Raw genomic sequence first — 9461 nt, 5'->3', positions numbered from 1 at the left:
GGGACCGCGCACATCCTTCATAGTCACTCAGCATGGAGCGCAGAACACAATGTGACACACTCAGCATCTCTAATAACTGCGAATCGTCTTCAAAGGGCTGCATTTCAGCGAGCCACTATAAAACTGCCCTTGTCTGTAATATAAAACAGTCTGAAATGCCTTGCCTGCTTACATGCTCATAGAAAAACACAGAACATAAACGAGTGAAGAGGAATTTCCTGCATTATAGATTTTTCATATAAACCTAAAACCCTGATCTTGAACATAGATTCTAAAAACTCTTAGTTATCAGGAAAATAAGACAAACATTATTATTTCTGGGGGTGATGTTATTAGGTTAAAAAAAGAAGTATAGATAATTTATAACTATCCAAAGCTCAGGAAGAGTCAATCATGATCTCAAACATGAAGTCTAAATGACCACAATTCATCCAGTATATATACATGTCCTCTTTCACGGAAAACAAGCATTGGTCTACTTTCCCCCCCAAACCTGCTTAAACACTAACCAGAGTGTTTCAATCAATTTTTCACTCCAGCACTTGAATGATGCAGCATGTCAACTGCAAGTTTCTGTTTTCATTCAGTTGAGGAATGAAAAGTCCATTATCAAGTGACAAAAAGCATCCAAAGTTAGTATTTAGTGTTGCAGATGTTACCTAAATTAAAAAAAAAATCTTATCAAATTCTACAGAAGATACATCAATCTTCACAAGAGGTTCCACTTTATACCTTGTGCCTTAGAAAGTGGTTACTTTTTACTAGTGAGAGTCACAATGAATCCATGCACACAATTTACTCACTGATATAAAGCATCGATGACGTAATGCATCTTTATACTATACTCTGGGGTCCAAATGTCGGAAATAAACTGATAAAAAATTTTCATATTGAATATTCAGGATTCTGCTAGGTCACGTTTTAAATCCAAGCAAATTTGTGTGATATTGTCCTTGTTAATTGTGTTTTAGAAAAGTTCAGGTTTTCCATGAGTCTTATCCACATGTTTAGACAACTCTGATGGATTTGATCTAACATGGATCATCAAGTTTCGGACAAACTGATGGAGCTGATTCCAGGTGTCATTAAAGCAAAAACGGGTGCATACCACATACTAAGAAATTCTGAGCTTCGTGTATATATGTAATGAAAATAATTTTGAACAGAAACATTTGCATTATAGTATTTCAGACTTCCAGACCCCACCTTCTGTACAACACAACTTCATGTGGTGACCAAGACAAGAAGTGGGCTATATCTCACACACGCACACACACACACACACACACAATGTGAGAGGGGAAGGCTGCTTGTGCCTGGCTTTGTGGCGGCAGTAATAATGACAGAGGATATTAGGATAGCTTCAAGCTTCAAAGTCTTCGATTTTGTCATGGAAAATTTGGCCAGCCACACAACAGTGATTTATATATACACACACATATGTACATGCATATTTGGAACATGTATAACCATGCTACAGTGGGTCTGAATGATGGAGTTTATTTCTTTTACCCCTTTCATGCTTAGAAATGTTTTGTTTGTGTGTCTATCTGTGTGCATGTATGTGTAAGCACATGGCCTTACTTTAAATAGACCAGTGGATCCATTCATTTAACCACCTCTCTCTCTCTCTCTCTCTCTCTCTCTCTCTCTCTCTCTCTCTCTCTCTCTCGCTGTCTATGTGCATCTGGTGGCTGCCCTGGTGGGTGGTAGAAGATGATTAGAGTGTGGCTTGGATGTTGGATTTTGCTGGGTCAGCACTGCATACCCTTCTTGCAGTGTTGTGCTCTGCAATAACAACAGGCCCTTGCAGGCTGCTGAGGCATGCGCTTCAGTTCCTGGAAGACATGGAGCTCGGTAGAACCCTGTGTTGAGACTGGACCATTGAAAACAAGCAAACCTACCTCTCACACTCCACCAGCCACCTTTGCAGATAGATTAGTATTTTTTATTACTCGGCACATTTCTTCTTCTGTTTCCTCCCCTCACACTTTTTTCCACCTGCTTCAGGATTTCCTCCTGAGGAATGGAATGCTGAGAGCTGTGTTGTGTGTCTGAGTGGTGCAAGCACCTTTGGGAGTTTATAAGAGTCAGTCTCTCTCTCTCTCTCTCTCTCTCTCTCTCTCTGTAAAATGCCTTTGAGCTGGGGTTGGAGAAATCATTGTATATTATTTCTCTTAAATGAAAGTTAAAGGAGCTGTATGCATTTTTTTTTTTTGAGCCCTCTACAACCTGTGAAAGATGTAAACCTGAAAAACCATGCCTTTCCTTTCAGCTGATCGTACTGCTATGTTGAAGCTGTGTTGCCATTTAAAGAAAGTGGGCTCTGTTCCACACAGCTTGCTGGAGCTAATTTCTGGGTCAGAAAAATGTAAACAGAAGCCTGACACTAATAAACTACCCTGGTCTAATGCATTATTGCGAAGCATCGTTTTTTCTTCTTCTTCTTCTGAAGTCTCTTTAAAACTATATGGCTAGAAATGTTATTATAAAAAGGGCAAACCACAAGTTTAAATTGTTTGAATTTACATAAGTACATTTGCACATTCGGCCCGCTCACCTCTTTAGCTGTCAGCACTTCTCTAACTGACTGGATTTCTCTCTCCAGCTGACCTTGGCATTCCTGTCATAATTCTGTTAGTGGGTCTGTTACTCTCTGGAAAGTAAATCATAGATTGGAAACATAGAGGAACAAACACTGGACTGACTACTGGTTCTGTTCAGATGTACCAGACCCAGGGGGGAATGAAGATGATGAGAGGGGGTGGGATGAAGGAGATCCTACAACATAGTTTATTTAGTACAGCATTATAGATGGCTTTAACTGATAGTACCTCTGCTCTCTCTCTGTCTCACACACACACATACACCATTACAATGTTGGCTCTTTCTCAAAATTGACACAAGATATATATATGATTCCAATATATCGAAGTGTTAACCCTGATTTGTCCTAAAGATATAAGATGTTGTACATAGCTATAGTTCAGAATGCCATCGTCTCAGATATAGGTAGATAAATCGATATTCAATTGTTTTGAACCCATAATTGCTTTGTTTACACAATGATTGCTTGTCTCATTACACCCATACATCAAACAGCACTGGGTCCTGAGCCTCATAATAGGATGAGCCCCCTTGAGAGCTGTAACAGAAATTGACTTCAGGATTGAATGTGTATACACCAGCGCTGATATAAACAAGATTGTTTTAAAAAATCGCAGCGTAGCTTTAAAATATGTAAACAAGTTCTCAGATGGCCTAAATTGCAACGGTAACATGTTTAAAGACACATCTCGAATAGATCACACTCAAATATACAGTATCTTATGCCAACTAAATCCTGCCAAATGTCATCCTTGTTTACACAGTACAGAGACATGGTCCAGGCTCTGGATTGTAATTAAAACAGGAGGAACATTTTTTTTTTTCCAGGCTAGAGCTGTTAAAGGCTGAACAAACATCTAAACCCCCTACTCATCCACATCCAATGTTCATGTCTATAGCTATGCAGCTGCATGTGACTACCAGCAGCAGGATCAGATTCCAGTATGCCTTGATCTCTCAGTGTTCTGGTGCAAAAGCAGGTTACGCTGGAGCAGAGCACTGAAAAAGGAATGTTCATCCACCGTCAACTAGGACGATAAAGGATCGGTGGAGATAATGCATAAATACTCCTACAGGTGGTTTTTCACCGCTTCCTCTTTAACAATTATCTGTTTGGATGAATGTAGCATTCTGGACCAGATTGCTTCCTTAGTAAAGTGAGCGGAAAGTACTGAATTTGGGATGTAGTCCAACAAATAAAAGATTTTTCAAAGCCTGTGTATAATTAGTCGAGTGGTATTGTCCGTTTAGGAGACAGTCTGGCAACGGAGCTGGCTTCACAGTCTCAGGAGGAGGACCAGAAATGGAAAGATTAAGCATACCGTTGTAAAGCGACAGGTACAGTAGGGCTGAGCTCACTGTAAGACCTCATCATACTTAAAACAGATGGTTTCATGGTGACACACACGTAACCATCAAAGACTTCCAAAACGCTCAGATCTTCATGGATCTCTTTTATACTTCCTCGTCTCCACTAGGCGCTAATAACAGAGTAGGATAAACATGTGTGTGTGTGTGTGTGTGTGTGTGTGTGTGTGATTTGGCTGCATCCTTGTGCAGGCAGTTTGATAGAAAAGAGTAAATAACGCTCCCACACAAGACTCTTTTGCTCGTTGCCAGGAACGTTGGAGAAAGCAAGTCATAGGCAGTCCCTAACTCACTTAGTGTGATGACAGAATGGACAGCTTCCACCACTTACAGGCTCTCTGCCATCCACACCTTGTGACAGGAAGTAAGGGCACTTGGACACAACATCTTCCAGCATGGCCTCGGGGTTTTTTTTTATTTTTGGCACTAATCTGGCAACAGGTCCTACAAAACATGTGATCATGCTAAAAAAGACCTGCTAGATTTAGTCATTTATTAGTCGCATTCCTGTTCCTTGGACATGGTTTCCACAAAGGAGTGTTGTCGCTGTGTGGGGGGGTAATGCATGGGTAATATATATTTATCCAAAGGTATGTAACGTCTCATTTGCTTAGCCAGGTCAGTGGAGAGCCTGATGTCACCAGCTAAAACTTCAGCAGCAGGCTCAGGGATTTATGAGTCTTCTGGCAGCTCAGTCTTAACATACTAGTCTGTAATGCTACAGCTGGGTTCAATGGCAAAGCAAAATCTGATTAAAGTTTGGTAAATGTTTTCGCATGGCAATGTGTTATAACTTCAAACGCTTTCTTTATGGACCCAAGACATACCCAAAATGTGACTAATAAATACATGTTCTCATGTTGTTATTAAAAGATGTTCTGTTGATCATACGCTTACAAATGTCTTGAATTTGGCTTTTGATGAGTTCGCAGCAGAGATTTTGTAAATGAGAACCATGTCACCCACATCCGTCTTCTCTGCCTGTCCGATCTTTGTTTTTAAAAGTGCTGAGACACAATTCTATGATATATTGTTTTCCAACCCCTCATCTGAGCTTAATATTTATGTCAGCAATTTCTTGGAAAGAGAAAATAGGCTTCAAGGAATAGTCTGACTTCTGGATCAATGGCACAGGGTATCCCATGTTAATCTTATGGATAGATTTACTGTGTGTGTGGCTGTAACTGTATGAGAAGCTGTTTTGTGCACTGTGTATAACATAATAAATTCTTCTGAGTATAAGTACATCTGTGTGTAGTTTTTTTCCCCCTATGATGAATATGTCTACAGTTCAGGTATAATTGCAAAGTGTAATTATGTCATTATGTATATAATTGTGAAGCACCACCCATTAAGGGCAGATAAAGTCACTTCATTTATAGATCCAGTAATGGTTAGCCATGCCAATAAGAAACCAGTGCCTACTTATTGTCTATTAGCGTCTCTATAATAAACAAGAACAATATTTTCTTGTCATAAATCAATGGTATGAATTCATCCATGAGCGATGCTAAGAGTGCTTGGAGCGTTTGTGTGCTAATCCTGGAAAACATCTGGTGAAATGGGTCATTGACCATTTTTGAGCCAGCAGGACCTTTAACCCAAAATATCAGAGAGAGAGAGAGAGAGAGAGAAAGAGGTAAAAATGAAGAAATAAGACGAAAAACGGAGAAAGACGAAGTCAGGTTGTGTGATTTGTCTGGGGCCTGCATGGCATCAGAAGTCCTGGAAAGGACAACAAGCCCAGCAGGAGGCCTTGCCTATGCCCAGCTATAATTCACTCTGATCGAGCAAAGGCTCTCTGCAGGGTCCCTGGCCCTGAAACACACTGGACCAGTGCGTGCAGAGAGTCACGCTCTATTCAGTCACATAGAGTCTGAGACACTGGAAACACACGCAAGTGCACACACATATCGACCTCCTGCGATCATTAACTGGCAACCACTAACCTAAATTAATAGGAAAGATATGTGATTCACATGCAACAAGTAACAGGAGACAAATGTAAAAGCTTCCAATTCAGCGTGCTGCCATATTTCCAGCTTTCCATACAGTGCAAGTTCAAACAGTAAAACGGAAGAATAAGGTGACACACGCAGACCATGTTACATAACACAATGAGAATGGAATGAGTTGTTGACAGAGATGTTGACAGTAACCTAACACTGCCATTCCTGTGTAATTACTAAAAATAAATTTGCTACACAAGGCTTCTAATGCCTTTCACGCAGATGCGTGCAACCGGATGGACTTCAGTAAACACTTCAGCAAACTGTTTGATGTCAGGATGCAAGAACTGATGTGAAAGACTGAAACAAACAAACCAGCTCAACATCTGAAATCTACTTTGTGCTTTGTGTGTGTGTGTGTGTGTGTGTGGTGTTGGTGTGGGGGGGTTAAAAGAAGTGTATAGCAGTCTGTATAAACTAGGGGTGTTAAAATAGACTGTTGAATAAACCTATTCAGCTAAGGGCTAAGCACTGGTTTATATGTAAGTGCGTGTCTGAACACCTGACTGGTGTCAATGTGGAGTGACAGTGTGTGTGTGTGTGTGTGAATGTGGACACGTGTGTGACAGGTTGTATAGGAAAAAGAGTGCACACCACCAACTACATTAGTCCATGTATATGCTGGCGTCTCTTGGGCATATCCAGTCAAGCACATACTGTTCCAATGTCTTTGCTATGTGAATGTCCCCCTCAGCACCAAGCTCGGGGTGCTGCACTAGACACAGGGAACAAAACAACCCAACAGAGACACAAGGCCTGAGGGTCTGGTTCTGGCAGCATATGGATGTAGTTTGCATCTACCATCAACCACTTCTCAACGACTTCCTGGAAAGATAACGTTTTGGGCTCTGCTTTTCCACAGAAGTCTGAGGTTTTCCATTGTGTCGGGAACTTCAGCACTTCTGATGGTTTGCTCACAAAGGAGCAACTCTTTGATCAAAAGATAGAGGGCTGTGTATATTATACATATGTATAAGAATTCCAGCTAGAACCTCATGTAATTTTACACCCACTGCTTAGATTTCCAGCATAGAGGCTGGACTTTTTGTCAAACAAGTGTCCTTTAAGGTGAGGGTTTAAGGTGGAGGTTTTAAGGTGGAAATGAAATATTGTTTTCTAACCCCTCATCTGAGCTTAATATTTATGTCAGCAAATTATTGGAAATAGAAAATAGGCCTCAAGGAATAGTTTACTTTAAATATATTAAATAAAGAAATCATGGTGTGAACATTTACATCACTGGAAGAGTTTATTAATACATATAAAAGTTGCTATTTCTCTGGTTTATCTGCCAATCCTGGCATCCCATTCAATAAGGGGACCTTTCTTCAGATAGAAAAGAAAACAAAAAAAAAACAATTAGCTTCTTCTAGTCACCATTTTGTCATTTAAATAGACTCTGTTGTGATGGATAGAGCTAGGGAGAGATAGAAAGACACAGAGACAGATAGAGAACAGGAGAGAGAGACCTTATAAGCAACAAATGTGTGTGTTTTACAGTACAGCAGATAACAACATGCCCAGCACAATTTCTAGGATTACCAGGATCCCCATCCATTCCAAAATAAATAAAATCACACCCTACCCTTTTAAAAAGGCAAATGTCCTTAAAAAACCACCTCTGTGATGTAATACACACCCAATGTTTTCTCAAGGGATGTGTGGAACTCTTCTGATTTCTTAAGATTTCTACATAGAATCTGTAAGGGGCAAAATAAAGAACTCTGGGTTGCTAGCTTTATCCTTTCCCAGATCACTATTAGGCTGATAAGTTTTACAGTAGATTTTGGAATCTGCAGCAGAGCAGGTATGAGGAGATAGCTGATGGTTAAAGGTCATGCAGGCATCTGGTGTGTAACACACCACTACTCGATTTACGACGTCGCTTGACGTCTGCTTGGTTTCATCCTACTGCTGAAGCCATCCACAAAGAGTTTAAAACACATGCATGTGTTTCGTTTGCGTGTCTCGTCGTTAAAAGTGTTAATGGAGAGATACTAAAATTCTTTAGCATACAATACGATATCATGGAACACTGTGAAGGCCATCACTGACAAGTGGACACTAGATTGACATCAACAAGAACTGGATGTCCTTCCATTTTCATGGAATACAATTGCCAAATCAAGATGCGATACGTTGGAACACTCTTATCCTCAGTGATGTACCCATTATAAACAAAGGTGCTTTAACTTTAGCTTTCAAGGGGCCAAAAATGGATTTTGCACGTGTTTTGCTGTGTCCAGTTTCAGCATTGAATTTCTTTGTCGTGTCCACAGTCCACAGTTGTGGTTAATGACTCATATGAAAGCAGACTTTGAGTGCTTTAAGAATTTATAGCTTTATTTTATAAGTATTTACTTAGCCTACTGTGGGCAATATATTCATAGGGAATTCATATAACTCCCTCAAGTGCTTGTTCATAAGCATTTAAAATTCTAAGCCGTAAACTTCAACCACTAAAATTCTGTGTAAGTTTATCCAACAGAGGGGAAAAAAACCTTTTACACTGAAAGCCCACAGAGTCCTGACTCATTTTATATCAGACTTGCTGTGATAAAATGTTTCATAACTTGATTTCCAGTGCCAGTGGACACAAGTAAATAAATAGGGTTAGTTGTAAGGGGTGTACACACTTATGCAACCAGTAGGGTATTTCTTTTACTTTTTTTCCCCCCTGTTTATTTGTTTTTCACTTGAAATCTGCTGGTTGCTATATCACATTAAATATAGCAAAACATCAAAACGCTATTTTAACAGAGTTGTGGAGAGTTTTTATATTCTCTGGACATGAAGAATATTTGGATAATAGAATATTTAAACAATCCTGCACCACAGACTACAGGAAGAATCATTTCCTGTGAAAGAGAGCATGGCACTCATGCAGAATTTAGCTTCACCTCTAACACTTGTATTTAACTTTCAGCTTGAAGTGATTTGGGTATAAATGTAAGCAATGGGTTGAGGTGGGTGTGTTTCTGCAGGACTGCTACAAAAATCTGCAGAACGTCAGGAGTGGGATGGCCCGTCTCAGCCTGCTGGAGCCTGAGTACAGTGATTAAGGGTTTGGCCCGGAGCATACAGGAGATGAGTTTTTGTCAATGCTACATATTTAGAAAAACTCTTGACCAAAATCTGCAGAGATTAAGGGGCTGTTTCTAATGATACAGTGTACATGTCTTTTACTTTTTCAAATCATACGTGTTGGGTGTAAATATGATTTTCCACTGGTCACTGTTTTGTATTCCAGTGCACCTCTGTTGATTTAAAATAGAATGTGTGTGTGTGTGTGTGTTTGGGTCTGGTGTGGGCTGCACTTAAGTGATTTGTAATGATATGCTCTTCTGTCTGTACAATGTGTATTTGTGCGCGAGTGAGACGTAAGAAACATACTTTCATTAAGTTAAAAGGACAGACAGAAACCACAAAGTGCACGTTTTAGTGCAAAACATGCACACACACACACACACACACACA

This window comes from Hemibagrus wyckioides, linkage group LG25, assembly GCF_019097595.1.
Source record: "Hemibagrus wyckioides isolate EC202008001 linkage group LG25, SWU_Hwy_1.0, whole genome shotgun sequence".
NCBI lineage: Eukaryota > Metazoa > Chordata > Actinopteri > Siluriformes > Bagridae > Hemibagrus > Hemibagrus wyckioides.
This window is presented reverse-complemented; position numbering follows the sequence as displayed.